At 44.2% G+C, this 24,416-nt stretch overlaps 1 protein-coding gene across 2 annotated transcripts in view; it reads left to right on the top strand.

The window, feature by feature from the left end:
* The window catches only part of Octalpha2r (alpha2-adrenergic-like octopamine receptor), a 169,044-nt gene that overhangs the window by 40,239 nt on the left and 104,389 nt on the right, over positions 1–24,416 (top strand). The gene's annotated exons all lie outside the window — the stretch shown is intronic.

Raw genomic sequence — 24,416 nt, 5'->3', positions numbered from 1 at the left:
TGACAAAAATTAAGAAACAACGTAATCGTTTGGTACTTTCTAACCTTCTGGGATAAAGTAGCATAATGAGATAACATTCCATACATTAATAGACAATGAGATTCTTTTTGTGCATACATGCACAAAGACCACAATTAAATTGAATCAAAGAAAAAGTTATAAATATATTGCTTAAGTTATGTAATCACTTTTAATAATTTAATAAAGCGTTGGATAACTCGGAAATCACAATACCGTTTATAATTTTGAAGACAGGCAGTGGATACAATTACGCAGCGATATTGTTTACGTAGAAATTGTGTAGTTTCCATGGATTCTCGATGAATGTCTGTTTAAAACAATGGAGGATCGCCGCGGTAACGGAAGGGTTAACGAAGGTTTCCGATGGGGTCGAACGGGGTTGCGCCGTAGCGGCAGGAGCCCGGAATTAATTCGTAGAAAAATGATACTGGCAACGTAACGAGACGGTTCGCGGAAATTACGCGGGACAGGCAGATAAATCGAGGCGGGCCACGCTAACGCGGACAAATCGTTCGGCGAGCTTCTGCGCCTCGCGACGACGGACTAATTGTGCGAACCGGACGAATTGTAACCGCGTTAAGCGCCGCGAAGTGCCGCCACATGAAACCGCGATTAACAATGGCCGTCGTCCGGAATAACCGGTAATTCGACCGCGATTAAACGTCCGTCCATTCTTTGGCGTTCTTTCCCTATGTGAAAGTAAAACTCGTTAAGGAACTCGACGACGGGAGAATGAATCGCGTTGTCTCTTGTAATTGGAGGCAACGCGCGAACAATAGTGTGTAGAAACAAAGCAAAAGTCGTCGAATAGATAAAGGAAATAGATTTACATGGACCAGTTAATATTCTGACAAGCAGGAGCGCGAAAGATCGTCCTCGGTGGGAGGGACGTCGGAGGCTCCGCCCACCGGGGACCGTCTTTCGCACTCCCGCCTGTATCGAAATATTTGCGCTGAATCGAAACGGTGTACTGAGCCCGATCAAGGCTATTAAGATGAATTTAACGCGAAACGACACGAGGTTATGGACGATGATACGCGTCGCGCTCAACGTGTTTGCGCGTTACCGCAGCTGGGAACGCCGAAGATTGGTAATAGTAATTAATACCGTGTAATATCCAAATAGGATGAAATCGACGTTGTGGCAAGGGATCGATCGCCAATATCCCCTGTTCCGCGGCGGCACGGCGAATCACGGAGTAATATTGGTTAAACTTTCCAAGAGATTCTGATGATCTTCTTCGAAAGGCGGGGAATCACGACTTTACCTTCGATCTCTGAAAATTTCAGCTGGAAAACGCAATCTTGCCGCCGCGTAGACGTGCCATAATCGCGGCTCAGACCCGTATCCTATACGTTTCCGCCTCTCTCGTCCCTTTTTCCACCGGGGGAGGGAGGAAAGGAACGACGAAATTGCGGCTTTTCGTCGACGCGTCGCTTTCGTCTTTCGCTCGCGCCTCGACGCGATATGAAAACGACCCCGGAAGCCGATCGAACGCCCCCCGGTCACGTTGCTCGCGCTTTCGCGCGGTTGATAACCTTCTGGATCGATTGCGGGGTAGCCCGTTCAATTTTAATCTCCGCGCGCATACGGTTAGGGACGCTGGACACGAAGAAACTTCGTTCGAAACGTAACGAAATAGAGCTTTTGTCCTGGAAACTTTCTGTTAAAATAGTATTCATATTTTTATTTTGCGACTTGAAGGGCTCGAAATATTTGCAGAAATGTACCGCAACGAAAATCGACTTTCTGGGTCGTCTCATAAAAAAAGAATCGGCGAACGGATACAGAGAATGGAGGGCCTGTCCCATGGATGTTAACTTTAAGATTAAAACGGAACATTCTGTGGAAGATACCTTCAGGCATGAATACTTTCTTGGATATTACCAGGAGCTTTGTTCGTCGCCCATTCGACACACTTCCTCGAAAGGAAAATCGGAATGCCTCGTTTCGGGCGATGCTTTCCACCAGGGATATTGGGATCCTATCCAAGATCCTTTGACTTTTGCGGCCGGGCGTTCGGATACGAATCTACGATTTGGACAAAAGACGGGCCTTGATACCGTATTTCACGTCGTTGCCAGCCCCCGCTATTTGTCACCGGCAAGGATCACCAATTATTGGCCCGACTATTGGTAAGAAAGGACACCGTGACAACTTTCTGCCGAGTAGATGTTCGCGATGAGTCACTGAATTGATAGCGTCAACTGCAGGCGACAGATAGTAATTAGAGGTACCCGGCTATGTGTGTCAGTTCTATAAATCTCTGCCCGAAACTACCCTGACAGATCACCTAAGTTGACTAACTTCTCCCGACAACTAACTTGTATTGCGCGCCGAGCAAAGAAGATAGACGACATCGATTCGTCGGACGGAGAAGGCGCGAAGTGAACCAAAACCATCCACGGGACACGTTTTCTGCAGGCCCCTTAACAAAATTCTAAATTGCAATTACTCCTCGGCAATCTTAACGTGAAATGGGGAAAAAGTTCTTTGACTTACGATGAAGTAAATTTAAAAAATAATACGAAAGTCAATTATAGTATTATACAAAGTGTTCAGCCACCACTGAGAAAAATTTTAATAAAAGATTCTAGAGGCCAAAATAAGACGAAAATCGAGAATATCAATTTCTTGATTGAGACTTCGTTAAAAAGTAATTAAAAAATTAAATGATAAAATTTAAAATCATTCTGAAAAAATTATTTTTGGTTGCAGGGGTCAATCACAATCATTTTTTGTGAATACACATACCTCACATTGTGCTTTTAAACTTTTCATCGCGCGTTGTCGGGTATTCAAAACTTCGCGAACGCTCGTAGAATCCGTCCATTTTTCACCATTGTTCTTTCGCGATATAAACATTCGAACAAGGCTTTAAAAAAAAGCGAGAAATCTACATTAATATAGTTTATCAAAGCTTAAATATTAGTTTTAACGAAGGTTAAATAACCAGAGGAAATAAGGTCGAAAATGAGGTGTATCATTTTGCCAGCTACGACAAGCGAGAACGTTGAAAATATTTTCCTGCAGAGAATGGTAAATGGTAACTGGGCTGGTTCACCTTATCTCGGCGTCTTTACGCACGGTTCAAGAGTCACGCGCCAGTTTCATGGTTCCGTCGTCGCCGATTTCCACGGCCAATGGGCAGATCGGGGTTCGTTTCATCCCCCTTTTCAAGTCGAGCCACCCTTCAGCGATTCCCTAGTTCCAATCCCGACTTCCCTTCCGTCCCCCCCGCGGCGACGACTTCCTGCGGGCGTAGAGGCAACTACTTCGTCACGGGCGGCTGTTCCCGCGAACTATCGATGGAAGTCGACCAATCTAAGCTCTTCAACCAGCGACAATCGGATTTTCGTTTTGGCCCGCTGACCGCGCCGCGCTTCTCGCTTGGCCGCCCTGATTCCCCTGGAAATTTGGGTAATGGGAACGAACGATTCGGGTTCCAGCTGTACTTCCAGCGAAATTTACGCTAGAGGGACCGTGTCCGGATCAATGGCAAGCTCTTCCGACTGCTTTTTGCCGCGACGATCCGGACCTCAGGGTCGGATCGATGGCGCGATTTCGCGATAGAAGACGAAATTCTTCGCCAAACGTTGCCAATACCGCCTTCCAAACGAAGGGGTGTCGAAATCATTCGTTTACTTCTGAGAAAAATCAACCTCGAAATTTCAAATAAAACCTCTACGGTCTCGAGAACCTTACAAATTAGTAACAAGAATTTTTACTCAATTAAGATTTCGTTGGATCTCAGGGTGTCTCGTTTAGATCAATTTGTGATTTCCTGTCAGATGAAATTGAACGCCTCCGTGTTGATGAGATGTGACTTCAGGGAGACGAGTATCAGGATTTTGTAACAGGAAGGAAGATCGAGTGTCTTGGGTGTTTCTTGCTGGCTAATAAGGGGACATCGTCGTATTTTTATGGAACCTCGCGTAAAATGATGTGCACGGGACCGTGGATGAAATACCTGCTTAGTTAATCATCTCGGAAACCAGCGGAGTTGGAACAAATTGTTAATTACATCAGAAAATCTTAATACAAATTTCGCAGAATCTTGAATTGTGTCTCGATACAACAAAGAACAACATAAGAAGATTAAACGCATAATCGAGTATCTACTCCATTCAAGTAGTCGATGCTACAGGAATAATTTTCTACCTGAATACTACGAGAATACCAGACAAATATTCCAAGTTTATCCGTTGCATCATTATTCCTACAAAGTAGAAGAAACAAAGAACGAGTACAACCGTAATTTCTTCTCGAGTCCCTGGAGGTACCGAAACACGGTTCCACCATGGTGCAGACTTTTTCAAGGCACGTCTCATCCCCGGTGTTAAATTACTCGATTAGTCCCCGCCCCACTTAGGAATTTTCTTTCGAGTTCCAAGAAGCAAGATCCCAGCGTTTCGCGCTTTTCTTTCGTCCGCGTTGCCGGAAAATCAGTTTTTCCCGGCGGTCGTCGAGGCCACTTTTTACGGAGGACGGTTGCAGGGTGTTCCGCGTAGATCAATTTGCTGGTATCGTAACACAGGATGAAATTGGATACTTAATCATTGATGAGACACGGGTACGAGGGCAAGGAGTATCGAGATTTTGTATCCCGGATGGTTCCCCTCCGAGCAAACAATCCCTTGCATTTTCCATCGATTAGGTCGCTTGGGGTCCTCTGTTATAGGAGATGTGGGTCACCGAATGTCTAAACAATTTACTATTGCTTTGAAATGTATGTTCTTGTTTCGAGGGACGAGGTCAAGCGCCTTGGATGGTCTTTTTCTGACCGTACACCGCCGCGATATGAAGAATTTTCAATTACTCGAGTTATCGATTTCGCCTTAGAACGGGGATACAGCTTACCGAACATCTCAGAAACTCGTTGGTGTATTTGAAATTTCTGTTCTCATCCCGGGAAACACGATCAGGTAACAGATGGTCTTTTCCTGGACCGAACTGCGCATCGATATGAGGAATTTTTTGTCCCGTGGATCATCCACTTTTTATTGCGAGAGATCTGGGTCAATAAATACTTCGATGATTTATAGAGCGATACCAAATCTGGGAATGTTAATTTACCTCGTTTGCTTTACTGAGAAAGCAAATGAAGAAACATGTTTATGACAAGAAACAGTAGTATGAAATGAAATTGATACGTCAGAATTAATTGGTTTAAAATGTGACGCGTGTAACTACATGCAATGTCTATTTTAAAAGTAAAGGTGCATCGTGAGGAAAAATAAAAATTGGAATTAAATTTCTATAAATTTGCTCGCGCAAGACTTCTGTCTCCAGGACACAAGCTGCGTTTGATTTATTTTTCGCTCGCAGAGTATATTCGACGACCCTCCAGCGCTCGAAGACTTCTCGCGAACGGCGTCGTTTTTCACGTTAATTCGCGCAGCCGGGTCAACCCCATCGAAATGACTCCGGTTACGCCGGGGTCGTCCACGATTTTATCGCTCCCCGGTGGAACCGCTAAAACCGACAAATTCTAGACGAATAAAAAATTTTCCTAGCGAGCTGTCTCGTCGACGACGACGATGATCCCGAAACGTCGGTGGAAAAAAATAAAACGGAACATTTTCATCATCCGCCAGTCAACGCTGGGAAAATATTTGTCATGGACGCATCGAATGCTCGGCGAAAAGAATATCTCGCGCTTCCTGGAGAAGAATCGAGATGAAGTTTGCTCTGCTCCAAAGTTTGCGGAGAGTCCACGAGATGAATTCGGCCCGGTCCTCGGTCGGAGGAGCGTTCTGTAAGATTGGTGGATGGATGACGGAAAGGCAAGAATCACCAAAGGGGAAACAAAAGGAAGAGGAAGGATACAACGACGCTCGAAAGTCCAAGCACACCTATCAAGGACAAAAGAAATACCTACAGTTTTGGTACAAAGGATGCTGCAATTTACTGTTGCTCGTCCAAATGTACTTGGAAACAACGATTTTAATTTTCACTTGTATTGTTGTATGGAAAATTCTTAGTCCACATTTTAAGCCACTGCAATTTTGAAATATCTTATTGATATGGACCTAACTTCTAGACAATTTTTACAAATTAGAATGAAAGCATTGGAACATTGGGACTCATCGTATGTCGAATAGAAAAGGAAGATTATCGAGGATCGTTGTTTAAGATGAAAAGATCTTGAGGATAGTTGGAAAGTAAAATCCTTTTGTTGATTAACCCCTTGTCTTGCAATGTCTGGCTCGTGACAAGTTCTGGATATCAAGTGTCACAATCATGACACTTATATATATTCAAAATCAACACATTTTTACATTCACGAAGTATTCGTAAAACAAATCTATTCTTTTTCGTGATCATTCCTTGTACGAACAAATTTAAACAAAATTAAATAGTATACGTTTGAAAAATTATTTGGAATTAAATCGCACGTCAACGGGGTTAAACGTTGTATCCACTACGAGCTCGTAGGACGAAAAGTCTATCAGCTACCCAGTAGAAAGAGAAATACTGTACATTTCCATGGAGCAATATTTTACAGAGAAAAGTAATCCCTCTCTAACGTTCGCTGGCTGAGTTCGTGACACAAACATTATTGAGGGAAGTTCCCGAAATTGTCGACCGTTACCTGCAGACGAAAATGAAAAACACTGATCGTGAAAGTGACTCCGCGAACAACATCGAGAGCCAACTGTGCAGCATTCCAAATTGTTTTCCAATGAAAGCAACAGAACTTTGAGTACAAGAAAAAGGAACAATTTGACATCTGTCTCTCAATGAAGTCCTCGACTTTGCTGAGCTACATTTGGCCCGCCCGGGGGATGAAAGAATGTCAGATGGCTGAGTATCATGTGACTTCCATTCCGTGTTAGAAACGCTTCCGAGCGCGTTGGCTAGGTGGTAAAGGAGCATCCTCCTTCATTACCAGTCCCTTTCCCTTCGTGGGGCAAAGGACGGGATCCGATCGATGCCGCCTAACAGAACAAAACCCTCTGGCTCTGTTCCTCGACCAGCCCCCCTCCTGTCCATCCCTCTCGGCAGGAAACTGTTTCCGCGAGCGGTGGCTCGTGAAGCCGAGCCCAAGGTTGTCGGGTTCCACGTATCTTATCGGTAGCAAGGATCGATATATACAATTCCAGTGTTTCCGCCTTATCTGCGAACACACAGGCGTCTGGTGGTGCGCGGACCAGCATTCTGGGGGTTTCGGGGCGACACGTTGCTGGCCGACGTATGAAAGGGTGCTCGTGATCTTCATATACGCGTCGCCGAACGTGATCGACGAGTTTCATTAGGTCAACCCCGGCGACGATCAAGGGACATCGACGAGAAGAGGCCTGTTTTTCGAGCCATTAAAGCGTCGATGCCCACCGGAGCAGCTGGTCCGCGGGGCTTTCCATTTCTCATCGAACGGAGAGTTTCGTCTTACCAGGGGGACGATGCTTATCTTTTAATGGGCTTTTGCGCGGTGATAGTGCTCGACAACTAGATTGTCCATAGCGTTAAGCGAGGATTGATGGATGAGCAAGGTTACACAGAGGGTGCAAAAGAATAAACAGGCCAAACTCGTGTTCTCGTCTTGTTGTCTCCGAGATCTCCCTTAGAAATTCTGGATTCGAATCTGGAGAGTCGGACCAGGTTTTCGCGAGGCGAACGTCCACGTCACGGGTAGGCGATTATAATACTTATTTCTTAATGAGCTCGTGCATAGTGCTCGAGGCACTAAAGCTAATGGTACGTGGCCACAGGCACGAGCGCTTAATAATTGAAAAGGGTTTAATGTGTCCCTCTGTTAGATACGTGGACATTGGTCTGATCGTTAATGTATATTGCCGAGAAACAATCTTGAGGGAGTGACCTAAACGCGACAAGGATTCAGAGACCTCCATTTCTTATTAACTATGTTTCTAAATGTTAAATTGTTTCTAATTCTTGAAAGTTCTGCGCTTTCGAGTGATAATTGCTAAACCGACGAATTAAACGCGTAAAATTCGATGATGGATTCGGGACGTACGCGTGTACCGGAGAGATTAAGGTTATCTGGCCCACTGGCGGCCGCTGCGAGAACCATTACTGTTTCAGCATCAATGACCCTAACTGTGTTGATCGAAGCCCGCGTTTAATATATTTCACGAACGATCTGTGGACTTTCGACCACCGAGGAATCGACGTGTAATTGGGGCAGGGAATGTTGCGAAAAACGTATCGGTCGTCCTATGAATTCGATGAACGTATCGACGCTAACGAAGTTGGAAAAAGAGTCTATGTAAACAGAGCCTCGTGGCTCCATACCTCCCGATGGACCAGTTTATGAACTTATTATTCAATCTTTTCTCGTATTCTTGGCGTTAAATTACCCCACGCGATAAAACCTAAATAAACGTACCGCTGAACCACGCAAACAACCAACGGGTTCCTGGATTCGTGGATCGAGAACGACGGGGAAGAATAATCGAGTCACGATACGATAAACGCTGGTCAGGCAAATGGGGACGCGAAAGGTGGAAATAAAATGGCGGCAGGAATTCTGCGGTAGGTCGAACGTAAGGGGTTAGTCACTTTTGGCTATTTAAGACAAAAACGTGTTACATAGCATATAAAAATGTTTTAAAAATAAAATGGAGATCATCAAACCCCTGCAAAATTTGTTCTGCTTTCGTTTAGAACACATTTACATGTCACAAATAACTCAAAGTATACTCGATCCGACGAACCGAAAGGGGGGAAACGAGAAAGGCTGTTGGAATAAATTCTTGGCTAAGTTAGCGAAAGCTCCGCGAGAGCAAAGTATCGCTTATCGTCGAAGTTTCGCAGGCACTTAATCAATTCCATTGTGGATCATCGAGAGACGTTCTCCGAGGTCGTTGGTTTCGGATTGGCGCTCGTTGTCTTAATTACTGTTGGGAATACTTCGCGATGATCGCTCGAAAGTCGGCGGGGCCACTTTGTATCGGACAATAACGTTAACGAATCGACGATTACCATAACGATACCCGCTTTCAGCGACGCCATCGAAATAATCCGGTCGGAAGCGTCCTCGAATCTGCACCAGGGGGGATATTTGCGACAATAAAGTGCGAACAATACGGCTTGCAAATTAAATTAAAAGTGAAGATTGTTACTTCGAGTGTCGCATAAATTGATCCATAAAAGGAGAATACTTGCGCGGGGATTAATTTTATTACGTTTTTAAGCGTCTTCGAGCAAGAAGACACATAAAGTGATTAAAATCTGAACGTCTTTGAGACGCAATATAGATGGTCCAGTTGTAAACCATTTAAAATTTATTCTTCGACGGTAAGTGAAGGATTAAAATTCAAATATATTGCAGAGCATATGAAATTAGGGAAAGTTTATTTTGGTCATTTTGTTCGTTCGTGTTTGTTAATGGAAGTATTCGAAGATACATGAAGTTTGTATGAGTTTATTTCCGTGCCGCAGATGCGAGATACGAATCGGTCGATATTACGTTTACCAGCGCAGGAAGCAAAAGTTAAAAATAAACTAATAAAGCGGAATTAGGTACGAAATGGTGCTCAGGTCTGGGGAAAGAGTTTTAAAAATACACTTCCCGTCCACGCGACCGGTTTTACCTTCATTACCCTTCCCACGCGCACGCCCCCTAACAATATCCTCATCCTGTTGATAAGCGCGTCTCATCAAGACGGACACGAGAGCTGATAATTCTATCCCAGACCCCGCTAACGAACCAACCGCGATCTTTTGTCGTTGGCGTCGTACGTGACCGATTAATTACATTAACTCGCAGCGCTGGCCTCAAATGCCTCGCTAATTGCCGAGATCGAAGCTAACAGGATTTTCGACATCTTAGTTGCACGATGCAACGCGCCCTCGAGATCAAATTCCCCGCTAATTGTAAGAAACACGCTCCTAAATTTGGGCTTCTACGAGTTTCATTCAGTTCCAGCAAAATATTTCTTGGAAGAAATTAAGTACGTTACGTTTTGCTTGGAACGTGGAAACGCTTGCAATCAAATATTTTATATTCGTTGCTATTTCGTTAAAAAATTCTTTTTATCAAATATTGGCAAGCATAATAATATCGTTGAATATTCAGAGTCATATCGTTTCGCCACACTGCGTTATTAAATCATGCATTTTGACGTGGACTCAAACGTTCGCCATTAATTCTCGTTGAGTGACAGAAATATTGATTATCGGTTTCCAAGATAATTCTTGGATGACTTCGTGAAATATGAGAATAATAATTGGATACGGGTCAGAGTCGGGCAAGATTTTGATCCATGTAATTGAAGTCTTAATTCCCCATCTAACGAGTAAACAGTTGTGTATCGTTTATTCGTCGGTAAGAATTTGTATCTATCTGGTTGCAATTATGTCTCGATGACTGTACGTGAGGCGAGCAGGCTATAAAAATCAGCGTAGAAACATCGACAATTACTTTTTTAAGCCGTTTTTTACAATTTTACAATTTTATTAAGCCGACAAGTTATGCACTGGAGGATGAATTCTCTGGATGTTCGAGTCGTTAACGCAATGGATCGTTCCAAGAGGCCATTCAAGTCTCCCTCTGGTATTTGCTCACTTCTGCCAACGGTTCTTCTCGGTTTATATACTTTTATAAAATATTTATACATTCGTAATTGCTACAGTGACCTTTCTTCGGTCATTTATTCGTAGCCGTGCGCTCTTAGACAGTTTGTCTTTGTTTTCTTACAGAGTCTGCGCCCCTTTGTGACGAAAGGAGCATTGTAAGTCCTCGTTGAACGTGGACAGTTAACTTGTATTATTCCCCAGCCTTGGTCCCGAGTTATTTCGAATCCATTACAGTTTACATCGAAGGTATTTCGATTCAGTGCTCGATGCAATGGGCTTTAGAGATTCCGTGATCAGTCAGATAGTCAGCTCAGCTCGTAAGCGTCTCCGTTCAGCTCTTGAAGCAACTGTTGCTTCATTCCATCGTCCATTTCGTTCCCACTGTATGGCTCGTTGATTCATCTTCCAACAACCTTCAACACTTGCTTTTTGCGCAAACAATACTTGCGTCTCGAATCTCTGTCTAAACAATACGTGCCAAACTATTTCTATTTCTATGCAATTTTTAAAACTCGAGATCCAAATTCGAGACCAATGCGTTCATTCTAAATATTAATATACTTCTACTAATCAAGTTATAAGCACCGATTGCAATTGAGCTTTTTAACAGAATTCTGCATAAATATATTTCACGAAATCAGTTTTATTGGTCCACGGTTGACGTACATCGTTAAAATTGATGACAAACGGGTAATTTAAAACGTGATTTCGCTTCCAAAATTGTTTTCCGCGAACAATTTCAACATTGGCAAATATTGAAATTAATCCATAACAATGCGAAATTCTGTAACTACATGAAATTTATTTACCATTGTTTTAATGTAGCGTGTTCGAGATGTACAGGTCGATTCTAGAAACTAGGACAAGCGGCAGCTCTTTTCGAAATGAAAATATAAAAGATTCACACGAGGAAGAATTGAATCTCCCCCCCTCCCTGCTCGGTCATCTTTTTACAACATAATGGTTCCGTTTGACGCAAGTGCAATGCGTACTTAAAGTTAAAGATCCCACGTACCGTGCAACTGGTCTGATTATTCATGATGTAATCTCCTTTCTGCGGACCCACGTTCCTCGTTTCGCAGGAAATTACTCTGCGACCAGACGGACCTACTTGCCAACTTCTCGTCTCTGCACAGTATATTTACTTTTCAATTCATAATTACTTTAACCCCATACCAACCGTGTTATTTGCACACAATAATAACTTCGGTATTTGATAAGGTAATAATTTTTTCAGCCGATTCGTTTAGGTGTTAGCGTAGGCGACTTTCTTTTTTAATTAGTCACGGCAGCCGGAAGTCGAGCGTTTAATAACGCGTGATCGTCAGGCGTCATCGAAGTGGGCGGCGGACCTAATGATCCGTTATTGCAACTGTCGGCTGTTCACCTAGACGTTATCGAGCACCTTGGACTCCCGATACAGGCAGACCATTGTGGGCTGATCGAGCGTTCGTGCCTCCGCCAGCGAATGTGACTAATTAGTTTCATTAAGTTGGAGATCGACCGGATTGTCACCTGCCAGGATCACAGTGCCGCGGGTGAGATGATCGATGCGTGCATCGACCGACCACCCTATAACGTCGGTACACCGATAGATATTCGCCCTTGAGGCTGAGTACATAAATACGACGTGCCTGGGAAACATTGTCCACGTCACGACGCTGAACGTGACTAATTAATTTCATCAAGTGGCAGCCCGATGGCCACGGGCTCCGACAACGCTACGGATTCGAGTTTTGTCGAATGAAACAGAAAACACGGAGACTAATACCTCTTGCAAATAAATCGAGACTATCTGATTGACTTAATCATGAATTTTAATAACGAAGTTGAGGGCTGCCGAAGATTTCACGACCTCCATTGCCTTCCAGGCGAAATTTTCTCTGACTCAAAACTTTACCTTAACCTTTCATTAGATAAATTTTATTTTCATCGAACGAAACTGTTCTGAATAATAAATCGAACATACAGAATTACTTCTCCAAAAGATTGAATATTTGTAATCTTCGTTCGTTGGGTAAATACGGAGCACGCGATCGCAGAGGAATACGTCCAGACAGCCGAAATTAGCAAGTGGCCAGCTACGTCAGTCCCCGGTCAGATTAATATACCCGATAGCAGGCCGGACGACGCGTATTTTTCGACGGCCCGACGCGCTCGAATCGGCCCGATAAGTCAATAAGTATCGGTGAACCGATTAAATATTTGTGATCGTCTCGTTGCGCGCGATTGATAAAGTTCATTACTCCCGACCGGTCGGTCGGCCGTGAAATTTCTACGTCGCGGAACGACAGATATCGAGAGGCGAATCAATAGCCAGGGGATTTTTGGTCCATCGAGCGCCTCCATCCCGCCCCGAGAATGAAATTCTACTTCCATACCCGTAGCGGATTAATTTTACGTCTGAATCGTGATCGACGAGAGCGTTTCGAGTCCACTGGAATAGGTGTCTCTCGAGCAACTGGATTTCGGTGACGCGAAGCGCGGGAGAAATTATTTGGCCGCACAAGGTCACCGAGCAATCCTCCCCACTCGTTATCTGGTACATTGGAGCGGAAGCAAAATCAATTGGTTGCTGAAGGTCACCTCATAGTTCTTCAAATCTTGGTTTGAAAAATGTACTTGAGACGAAACGTTAATTTATTTACTGTATCTGAAATATAAATTCCTAATTTTATAGGAAAACATAATATCTTTGAAACACCAATGCAGACAGGATGGAAGATCTCACCTATACTTCGTATTGTCTGATCAAGTATGGGTGTACTTCACTTGCCTTATTTACAATATCTGAAATGTAAATTCCTAACTTTATATGGAACAACACCACCTATCTTTGACACACCATTACAGAGAGAATGAAAGATCTCGACTAAACTTAATATCGTCTGACCATATATGGGTTCATTTCACTTGCCTCTGTACGACCCCTGATACTCTAACGCGAAAAGCGCTACTTTTGCTTAGACCCATTATAATGTCTGACCCAATACAATTTGTTACTCCTTGCGGAATTAATCTTCCGTCCTCCCATGAATGCATTCTGTCCGCTCAGTCTCGCCTCTCCTCTACTTAATCACGCCTGACCACGCGTGTATACATTCTACTTACCTTGTCACCATCATCCTAGGGATCCGTATCTGATTAAAGAGACTGCGATATTACCACACAGTGATTCGAAATTCATTCCATTTCTCCCTATAATACAGATACACGTAATTTCCAAAGGATTATCAGAACGGTATCAAAGATCGTCAGTCCCTGTGAAATTCTTCTGATGCCATGGCTGTTTGCTATCCATGTTTCTATCAACGTTTGAGCGGGCAGGATGCGTCTCGGTGGTAATTGAAGAATTGCCCCCAATGTGATTCCCATTCGAGAGCTCCTGGAAATTGCATCGCGTTAGGTAGATCAACGGGGCGGTTTTATACTGTTGAAATTTTTCAAGACACCTGCGAGGAGAGACGGAAACGATGCCGTTGGCGCTTGCACTTTATTTAAGAGGATACGTACGGACAGAGAGAGGGGGGGTCTTTGGACGAAATAAACGCCGGAAATATTCAAATAGTCGATAAAGCGCGGACTTTCCTCGGACCGGGCGCACGGCCCGTTGGACGCGAAAGAGTTTTAACCGTTTCAGAGCCGCGGAAAGAGATATTGCCGCGGCAAAGGACTTCTTTGGGTTTAGGCAATCTTCCGCTGTTTGGATTCGGATGGTCTTTTCGAGGAAGCTACGCCATCCGTCACGAGCCCGGGCTCGTCGTTAGCAGATAATGGGCCGAAATCCCGCCAAGAATCTCTGAAATGGGATTTAAATTAAAATCCGCATTGAATGGATTGCGTCGCTAGACGCGCGGGGGCACGCAGAGTGTATCAAACCGTACGGACAAATCCACTTTATTATGCTAGGAAATTGTTCTGATTATTATAATTGAGAAACGGTACTCTCGTGTTTAACCTCAGTTGCGAAACAATGGGAATTTAATAACTGGAAACAAACGTCCCTTATGCTTGTTCGTTAGCTCTTGAGTTGAAAATTAATTCGTTGTGTCAATGTTCCTTTCCTGTAGCAGATTATTCTATTATATCTGTTTACTGAACTACCCCTATTGATGTAAAGGGTGTCCAAGTAATCGGAGTACAAATGGGGTGTGGATGATAAGTCACGCAAAAACAAGTCGAAAGTGTGGAATAAAAATTTTCATACGACCTCTCGTTACTGAGAAAAACGAATTTAAAAAGCTCTAAATCGTGGCGTACATAATCAATAGCCATTCTCAATATAGCCATTGTTTAACTAGGACAATTTTGCAAAGAATATAAGATTGTTACCTCGATTCTATTAGAACAATTAACCAGAACTACCACAGATTTGCACTGGAAGATTCACAATCAACTCTCACGTGCTCTATTTTCTATAGATTTTCAAAGTGGTTTTTCTCCATAACGAAGGGTCGTGGAAGAAATTTTATTTTCCTTTTTCGCCTCGTTTTTTCACGAAGCATCGCTCCGGGCACGAAATGGAAGGATTCCCAAGATTTGTCGAGCCATTCGGACACCGGGGGGACAAAGGTCTTCCTCAATCAGGTCACAAACGTTTGCGTTGCAACGTCTACTTTCGCAGCCCTGTCACGCGAGTAAACGTAAACAATTTAGGGAACCGTTGCTTATCCGTTTCGGATTGGGAATCAGCAGATTGCGCGGCAGAGTCCCAGACCCGACGGATGCCGGGGAATGCATAAACAGCAGCGTTCCGACGATAGGCCCGTCGCGAACCATCTGCCAATACGAAATGCATTTGACGGTGGAACGGGTGGTGGGGGTGGGTTGTATGACAAACAGCCTGGAGGCACGAGCTTTGCTATTGACCGGCTTGTATTAACGAAAACTGGGTACCCGTGTGCGGAGCAGAAAGCAAAAGAGGAAGAGAAGGACAAACGAGGGGGACGTGGTTGGGGACGAACATCGATCTACCCCAGCAACTTCCTCGTCCTTTCAACCATCCCCCCATTTACCGTTTTCCTTTCACGCAATATCGTTTCTCCGCGCGCGACATTGGGCCTCTCTTTCTCCGCAGGGTGTTTCTAAAAGGTGATCAAAAGATTGGATATATGAGAGTTCTGTCCACCGGAAACAAAAAGGAATTTATGATATAGTAAGATTTTTAGAGGTGCATCGATTGGCAATCTCCGATTTTTATGATACTTTCCACACTGATGGAACACCAGAATTATTGCGTACTCTTCCTCGTAGATCGATACTCGAGTTTAGGGGAGTGTCCTCAAGTTTGGGTCGATCTATTTTCAACGATAAAAATTGCATGACTCTCCGAGGGTCGATATTTTGATTTCCACGGTTACTCGACGAAAGCTTAATTTGAAATCTCTTCTCTTTTGCAGGTAAGTGTACCGTCTGATACATCGATGTCGTCGAGAGGAAAGACAGGAGAGGAGGATGGCGCGTGACATCGAGTGAACAGAGACGTCAGCGGGTGGGTGGGTCGAGATACGAGCGGTAAGTGGTTAGGGGGGTTGAAGGACTGGCGAAATGGCAGCTTGGAGGGTTGAGGACAGATCGGGAGCGACTGCAGGTACTCCTGCCCAGGCGATTTCTTGCTCTCGAGAGGTCCCGTGGTTTAAATGTATTCGTGGGGGCATACGTGACTTCTGCTCGCCAAGGCGTCTCGCGAATGCTTTGGACAAAATGGGAACGATGGCCAGGGGAGGTAAGGTCGACGGTGGTTCTTTTTAAACTTCCAACAGCCGAACGGGGCGTTTTGTCCCGGAGAAATATGCGATTTTCGTGTCGCCAGACTCCGGCCACCGTTGGCCTCGGAGTTTATCGGCGGTCGCAGGGAATTCTTGGACCCGGTGCCATTTTCTCGGAATTCCGCGCGCGGGAAACGTGAGCAGAGATGGCCAGAACTCTAACCTGGATGAGAATTTAAAATGTACCGAAAGATAAAATAACAATAAGAAGTAACGTTTGCAAGTTGAAATATTATCGGTAGAATCATACGTCTGAAACAATTAATATCGGACGAAGTCGAGAAACATAAAGTCACGGAAGTATGAATTAAATGTACAAAATGTGAATAAAATATAATAAATAAATACAATAAAACGATGTCACGAGACCAATAAACGAGAGAGTAAATGATAAACTAATTAATACTCGCGCCCCTGTACTGAAATATTAATATTTGCTCCGTTCCTTGTATCGTGACGCGCGTACTATGTTAATTAATTTATGAATTTATTCTACTTTGTTGTTTTCATTTAGTCGTATTTACGCTTGTATCGTTATAGTTGCTCAACGAAAGTAAACGAAATTTATTTTTTCCGAATCCAGGACACAGGGGCGTCTATGTGTATAGTTATTTTGAACTTCCAATTTATTTCCGGTCTCGGTTCCCATTAATTTCTCTTTTATCTAATCCTTGTTAACTCGTATTTACATACATTTTCCTTATTTTTCGTTCCATAAATAGTGGTCTCTCGCAATTAGGATGATTAATTGCGTGTGCATGCTCTTATCCATTCCCACGTGGCGAAAACCTACACTGGAATTAATGGTTCCCGCCTGTACTATTTCAAAACGCAAACAAAATATTAATAACCTCGAGGATATACGATAGAATTTTCATTATTCGAACGAAGAAACATTAATACCGGATCATTCTAACGTGTGTTTATTCGTCCTTGAGTATTCAAATTAAAACGCTGCCCACCTCTGATACACGAAGTCGTATAAAGCATTAAATCGCAAACTTACGTGCAATATGTAAACTATAAACTGCTACGCAATTTCAGCGCGGTCACTCCACGCAGACGCTATAAATTATTTACATAACCTCAAATGTTACTTCATATACCCATAATAGACTTTAATATGTACACATGAATATCTAACGGTGCTCTGCGAACCATGAACGCGATCCAACGTGTCGTATGCAACAGTGTACTTGAACGGCCAGTTGATTTCGCCCAGCCTCTGTCGGTCGAAGAGTTTGTCGGGCGTAGCGGAACGCGAGGAATCCGGAACTAGGGTGGACTGAAGCAGGCAATCGATATCGTTGCAAAGGGACAGCGAAAAGAGAGAACAAAAAGCCTCGAGGACCGTGCAAAAAGCTTCGAATCGACGCGGCACTTTTTAGTCGAACCGCGGGAATTTCTTCAACTTGCCCTGCTGTCTGCTCTCAATCATCGAACATAAAAAGCCATAATCCGTTTCGCGACGGTTTCGTTTCCTTTCGAAGTTCTTTTCGTTCGATCGAATGATTTGTGACCATTGCTCATCCGACATTAGCATCATCCTTTTTAATCGGATTCAAAGCAGTTTCGAAAGCAGACTATCACCAAAAATGTAGAACCTTTCATCGAGACCGATTCTTCGTGCCAAATTAAATCGAAAAGTCCTTTTCCATTTCGCGATCCAAGCCTTCGTTATCGAGATACGAACGGTCAGTTTTTGCGCGCGCGAGCCTCGTGGACGCGCATGTGCGGCTGCGGTAAAAATGGCGCGCGTTGGGCGCCCCAGTAAACTTTAATTGCTCGTATCTCGGTAACCAAACCTCAAATCGCAAATTGATAAAGGGCTTCTCGTCTTCATTTCGCGCGAAAAATAAATCCTGATAGTATTTTCCACATTTTCGACTCGTACCTCACGTCGAGGGCAGATAAATGTCCGATTCAGAGCCCGTGACACTTTGATAGAGTTGACTATATCCTGGCTGCATAGTTCTGTAGTTGTGCGAGACTTCTGTGAGCTCGTTGAAGCGAAAGGAAGTCACCGTCGGTGAGGTACGGCTCTCGATAACGTGGGAGGGGTTGGGGAGGCCGAAACTAGGGTGAGGAAGACTGAAGGTAACAGCGGGTTTCTATTATTGTGATTAAAAAAGGGAGAAAGGCGGGAAGGAAAGCGAGGAGGCTCGATTTTCGCGGCGAAATAATTAGCGCGAGCTCGGAGAGCGCGCTGAATGCGACGATATCGCGGCGAAGTCGGAAGGGGTAGAGGGGAACGTTGGAATTTTCCGTGGCTGATCCATTCCGGTGAAGCACTTCGTTTTCTACATCGGCTGAACAAAAGGAATAATAATAATAATACAGAAGCGCCATTAGCACGTGTACATGTGAAAGGGTATACAATTTGAACGGCAATATTTGCTGTGCACTGTTCCCAAATCTATCCGCAACATTAATTTAACTTCGATATTAAAAGCTTAACAATTACGTGGACTGTATCTTATACTTTTCCAAAATGGAGACGTTAAGATTCCAGATACTCGAAACTTCGTACGTCATTTAGGGTGCACGATGAACATCGATTATCAGGGAAGAAAGGAAAAGGATGTCAAGCACCGAAACAGATTCTCCCGTGGGCTAAATCGTTTTACTCGGTTCCGCGATCCTGCTTTGAAGCCGCTACGAGACCACTAGAATTTTACCCAAATGAAAGTACCGCGGGCTAATTAAATCGCTCGTCATCGGCGCTCGGAGCGTTTTGTGGCCGCATTATTCTCCCGCTGGGACTCGCATCGTTATGTGACGGTGGGGGTGGGGGTGGACACAACGTCGCGTCAAAAAAAACATCTACTGTCTCGTTTGACCAAGAAAATAAATCTGGACGAGGTCCATTGATCGTAAGCCTGAGAAAAAGAAGAAACAAATTGTTAAACTTAGTTCCCACCGAGGGATTCTGTTCGAGTAGCCAGAGGAACTGCTTCTTCGTCAAGATTCTAAGCCATGGATAATGTATATGTTTTAAATATACATAACACGCTTCAAAGTCTAGGATATATTAACTATACCAACCTGGACGTAGTTTGGTAATTCACGTTACATCTTCGGAAATTCCCACAACTCCCCAAGAGCTAAGTAGTCTTGGAAAGTCCACCCCTAACCTCAAAAGATTAAGACAACTTCCAGTCTACCCAATCGATCTTCTCTCCTGCGTCCTCGATCCGCCATTAATTCATGTACAAGGATCTAAGCACCACAAAATGTACGAGGTTATTCCACACCTCAAAACTGAAACAGCTTTAACAAGTGGAGTTATTGTTCGGGTACAGCCACTTCAAATACAATGTGTTGCACATTGCAACTACAAGTGGTTACCAATAATTTATAAGTGTCGTGTAGTCACCACTCTTCGATCGTTTCCTCTTCAAGAATAGATAATACCAATGAAATTTCTATACCTTTCCTCTGTAACTCATAAAAGTTTCGATGTATCTTCACATTTGTCCAGCTTTCGTAGATCCTAATCGCCATACTAGGCCCAACACAATCTCTCCACCTACCACTGACACAAGTCTACACGCCAGCTCGATGCTACGATGCTTACGAGTGCCCAGATTAGAGGGCCCACGAGATCATGGAAACGTACTGTTCCCTGGCGGACGACTACCAGAGGGTTCTAGACTCGGAATAAGATTATCCGAGCCATAAAGGACCATAAGGAAGTTTTCTTGTCGGTCCCTTCCGGTGTCAGAGTCTAATACAGCTTCCCCGGGGACGATACCCTTCGGAGTTTAACTTTGCTACCTGTATCATCGCGATGTAGCAATAATAATGCACGGATAGCCGTCGTTTCGCCTCTCGCGTACGATGTCGCTTGCGAGATCATCGTTCCCATCGCTAGTTACACGGAACAGGGGCCTACGGCGGGGGAGGAGGGGGGTTGAAAGCGGACGTTGATGGGAGGAGAACGATGTAGCGAAGGTACTACCACGAACGGGGCGAGGGGGAGGTGAATTTTACTTGCTGGATTCCTGACTGCGATGGCGGAGGCCGCGTTATTGGTGAACGGACAGAAAAATCAATGAGAGTGGCACCCACTTTCGGTTCGATGGAACGAACGTCTCCCCGCATTTTCTCACTGTACGACACGAGTATACTTGCTGTAACAAACACAACGATAACCTTGGCCCTTCCTAGCGTTTCGACGACGCTTTCGAAATATGGGTTCCCTTAGCCGTGAATCTCGATAGATCGTTTCGTCCAGGCACTGCCCAAACGGTCAAGAGCAAAACTCCACGCTAACTTTGGCCTAAACGCTCTTATCCCAAGGCGCTGGGCAAGTTTCCACTGGTCTGTTAAACGATTCCTTTGTCGAGGGTCCGCTGACTGGCTTCAGAATCGTACTCGAAACACTTGGTGACAACACGTTAACGCTGACACGCGTCTACCAGGGGTTAAACACACTCATGGCAGGGTCTTAAGTCAGATTTAAGGTTTCCTTCCTCGAAGGTCCAGTCTTGAAGGTATTCGTGGTTAGATTTAGGATGTAAATATGGAATCTGACACCCAAACTGACGGATTCCACTAATCTAAGATTAAGTAGATCGCTATGTTTGTTCCTGCAACTATATTTACACCTAGTACCACTTCGTAGCTGACGATTCGAGGGGTCGGTGGATGAAGTGCCACTCTTTAAGGGTTGCCTGCGGAGGTATACGGTTAAAACGGGATCCAATCGAGACCTCTTTTGCATCGAAACCGAAGTCGACGTTCGCGTGGGTCGTCGGTTCTATGAATAATCATTCTCTACTCCCGGTTCCAAGGGAATTGAAAAATATCGCGTATCGGGGCAAACGTCGAACGCGTTCTGTCCCATAATCCCGCGGAAAGGAGCAACTTATCGACTCCGTAGATAGCAGAGCCGGATGGTTATGAATTATCCGACGTCCTCTTTGTGTTCTTCTATCCTCTCAACCTACTGTATTATCGTAAACTGCCCAGATAAACCGAGCCAATTGAGTCTTCGAAAAGAGAATTCCGTATTATCTTCTTCGGTGAATTACGTGTACAAAGCGACCTGAAATTCTTGATCAAGACTTCGGATATCTCCTGATATATCAGCAGCTTCTACCGAAATGAGAATACTGGTATGCACATTGTTGGATATTGTAGATAATCCTTGAGTCATGCATACACACATCCAACAGCAACAAAGCAAACGTCTTGGGCCACACAGAGGCGGATCTTCCGAATAATAACTAGCCATCTTCACCAAGAATCCAACACTTGCGACCGTACATATCTAACAAAACAGCAATTTCGGAGTACAGAGAGCTGAGGTCTTCCAAATAGCACCTGGCTACCTCTTCTAAGGGTACAACGCGAATTTCATACATTGTTGTCTGTAACATTGTTCGGTATTGTACTCGATCTTTCGGGTATATTCAGAGTAATGAAATTGGCAGTTTCGAGCCATGCACAGGTCTACCTTCCAAGAACAATACACGCTGCAACATAGTTTCTAAATCATCTGCTTCAGAATACTCTGTGTAACAGCAGAGTTTTTATCAAATATGAGAATACTGTAACATGGTCTTAATTACTTGGTTCGTGTAGCTACTTCTTAGTTGTAGAGGCAAATAACAGATATGCAAAGATGTTGACTTGACCGCTATAAGATCTTCTAAATGCAAGTAGCTAACTCTGCCAGACCTAAACAACACAGATGTTTTTGGATACTCTACCCAATAGTTTGGCCAAGTGTATCGAGAGGCCCGATAGTAGCAAATCAGCAGTTGCGGTGTCAGTGTCGACAAGTAATGCTCAGCCACTGCCTCTGTACAGTGTAAGATGAATCTTCCAGCATCGAGTGAACACTTCCATCAAGACTGCAACGTGTACTTCATCCATCATGCGGTGTCTGCGCTGGTGTTTATCGTCCAATCCTTATGTCAGCTACTTTGATGTACCGAGTGCGACATATATCGACTGATCGTAGTAACCGGGTCCTGGAGATAGGGATCTGTCTCCCAGGTGATTCATATTCTTACGTACTAAGTGACTCCGCCATCAACTGCAGAAACTCATCCCCAGAGTATCGAATAGGTATGCGTTTTCCAATATCGTTTCTTGATGAATATTGCCCCTTGCTCGAACTATGTCAGTATCTAAATGATACAGAGTGTCGATCGTAACAAAGTTGGTGCCAGTTCCATTCGAAGGAACGCCAATCTCCGGGTAGCAATTCGCCACGGTTGCAAATTTCAACATTCTGTATCTACTATTGCGATCGATCCTCAAGGTATTCCGAGATTCTTCACGGGGAAATGCATAGTAGCGGTGACAGCTAAGTTCAGAGTGCGATCCACGGCCGCCAGAAGGTGAATCTTGCAATATCAGCTGGTCAGCCTCTCTCCAAGGCTGCAACGCGAGACCGCAGAGCGCCTCGGACTCGATTCATGCACAGTCGCTGGCTGCTAACCGTTGGAAACCGCTACCTAGGCGCGCGTTGCTCGTAAACAGTCAGTTGTTCCGCCGGATATGGCCCGCAGCGAGCAAGTCGACTCTGGACATTAATATCCCATTTGGAGTTGAGAGTTCTGCGGTCGTCGCAAACGAAGCGTCGTTGCGGTTCTCCCGATACGTCGACAGAACGGCACTTAGCGCCGCGCGGTATCGCGCGATGGCCGCGCCTTTAACGCTTTACTTTCGCCCAAACTGTGACAAACGCTTGGCTACCTGAAACTTTACGCTTCCGGAACGTGCCCGGTTGCAGAATTCGCCGCCGCGAAGTTCCTAATGCGGTATAAACATTGGTACAAATGGTAAAACAATGTTACCAGAGCATGAGATACATGTCTGTATTAGCCGCCAGGGTCCAAGCAGTAGAACGAATAATCTGCGGAGAGAAACATGACAATTCGCTTAGGTTCTACCTATTGGAATCGAATTAACTTTGTTTTGGTACGAGAGTTCGAAATTTTATTCACTTTGTTGCAGTGGCAAGTTGTATGAATTTGTTTGTGAGTTTCCATGTACCAGTGGCAATTTGAATACGTCAGGAATGGTTGAAGCTAGCTGAAGTAGACGGAGTTTGAAGGTGTATGGCACGGTTGGTCAGTGTTGTATGAACCTGGTAGTTCAAATACACCAGGAATGGCTGAACCTAGCTACAGTAGACGAAGTTTGGTTTGCAACGTAATTTCTGTAGGTTCTGATGTTGGAAGCCTACTGAAAGTCTAATTAACCATCGCTCATTACGGGGCAAACCTTCTTCGAGAATCATAAATGAATATCTTTTTAAACTTCATCGAACTCTTCGCGAAGATAAATAGCAGAGTTGATCAATAAAATCGAAACGAGGAATATCCACCTGTATTGGCTTTGCATGTTAAAACAGAGAGACAAATGGTGACCTATACAGAGCAACAAGACATTTTGCTCAACCCCCACCTGATGAACTGAAATTAACTTTCCTCTGTCGTGCGAAGTTTGCTATCGCGCGTTCTCGCTCTAAGGCCAACTCGTAGAAACTTTTTCGAAAAGTCCCGCGATCCTCCGTAATTTAAACGACCACAACAATGGCTGAAACTTCATTGATCAGGACTCTGTGCGAAGACAAATGGCAAAGTTGCTCGGCAATGGTATCGAAACATGTATTGCTTTCGCGAGCTAAAGTAAGAAGACAAATAGAATAGATATATATAGGACAACATGACATTTCACTCTGGTTCTACCCGATAAAATTAACTTTCCTCTATCGTGGGTGTTCGAAGCCACGACACCACACGTCCTCACACTAGTGCCAACTTGTACAAACCTTCTCAAACATTCGTACAATTTAATTTAAATCCATCCTGGATTAAAATTGTATAAACCTTCAGAAGGAATCATACATTTCTCTTGCATTTTAGTTGATCTGGCCTTTGTTTGATGACATATGATGAAGTTGGCCAGCAACGTTATCGAGACATACGATGAACAAAGAGTACACGTCACACTTTTACCTGGAAAATTGAAGTTGTCTCTAGCGTGGAGGCTCGAAACGGAGTTTTTCAAATTATCATTAGGCCAAGTTGCATTATAAATCTCTCCAAAGGACCATACTTCGTT

Source organism: Colletes latitarsis, chromosome 10 (assembly GCF_051014445.1).
Source record: "Colletes latitarsis isolate SP2378_abdomen chromosome 10, iyColLati1, whole genome shotgun sequence".
NCBI lineage: Eukaryota > Metazoa > Arthropoda > Insecta > Hymenoptera > Colletidae > Colletes > Colletes latitarsis.
The sequence above is the reverse complement of the archived record's forward strand: the minus strand, read 5'-3'. Positions and strand labels throughout refer to the sequence as shown.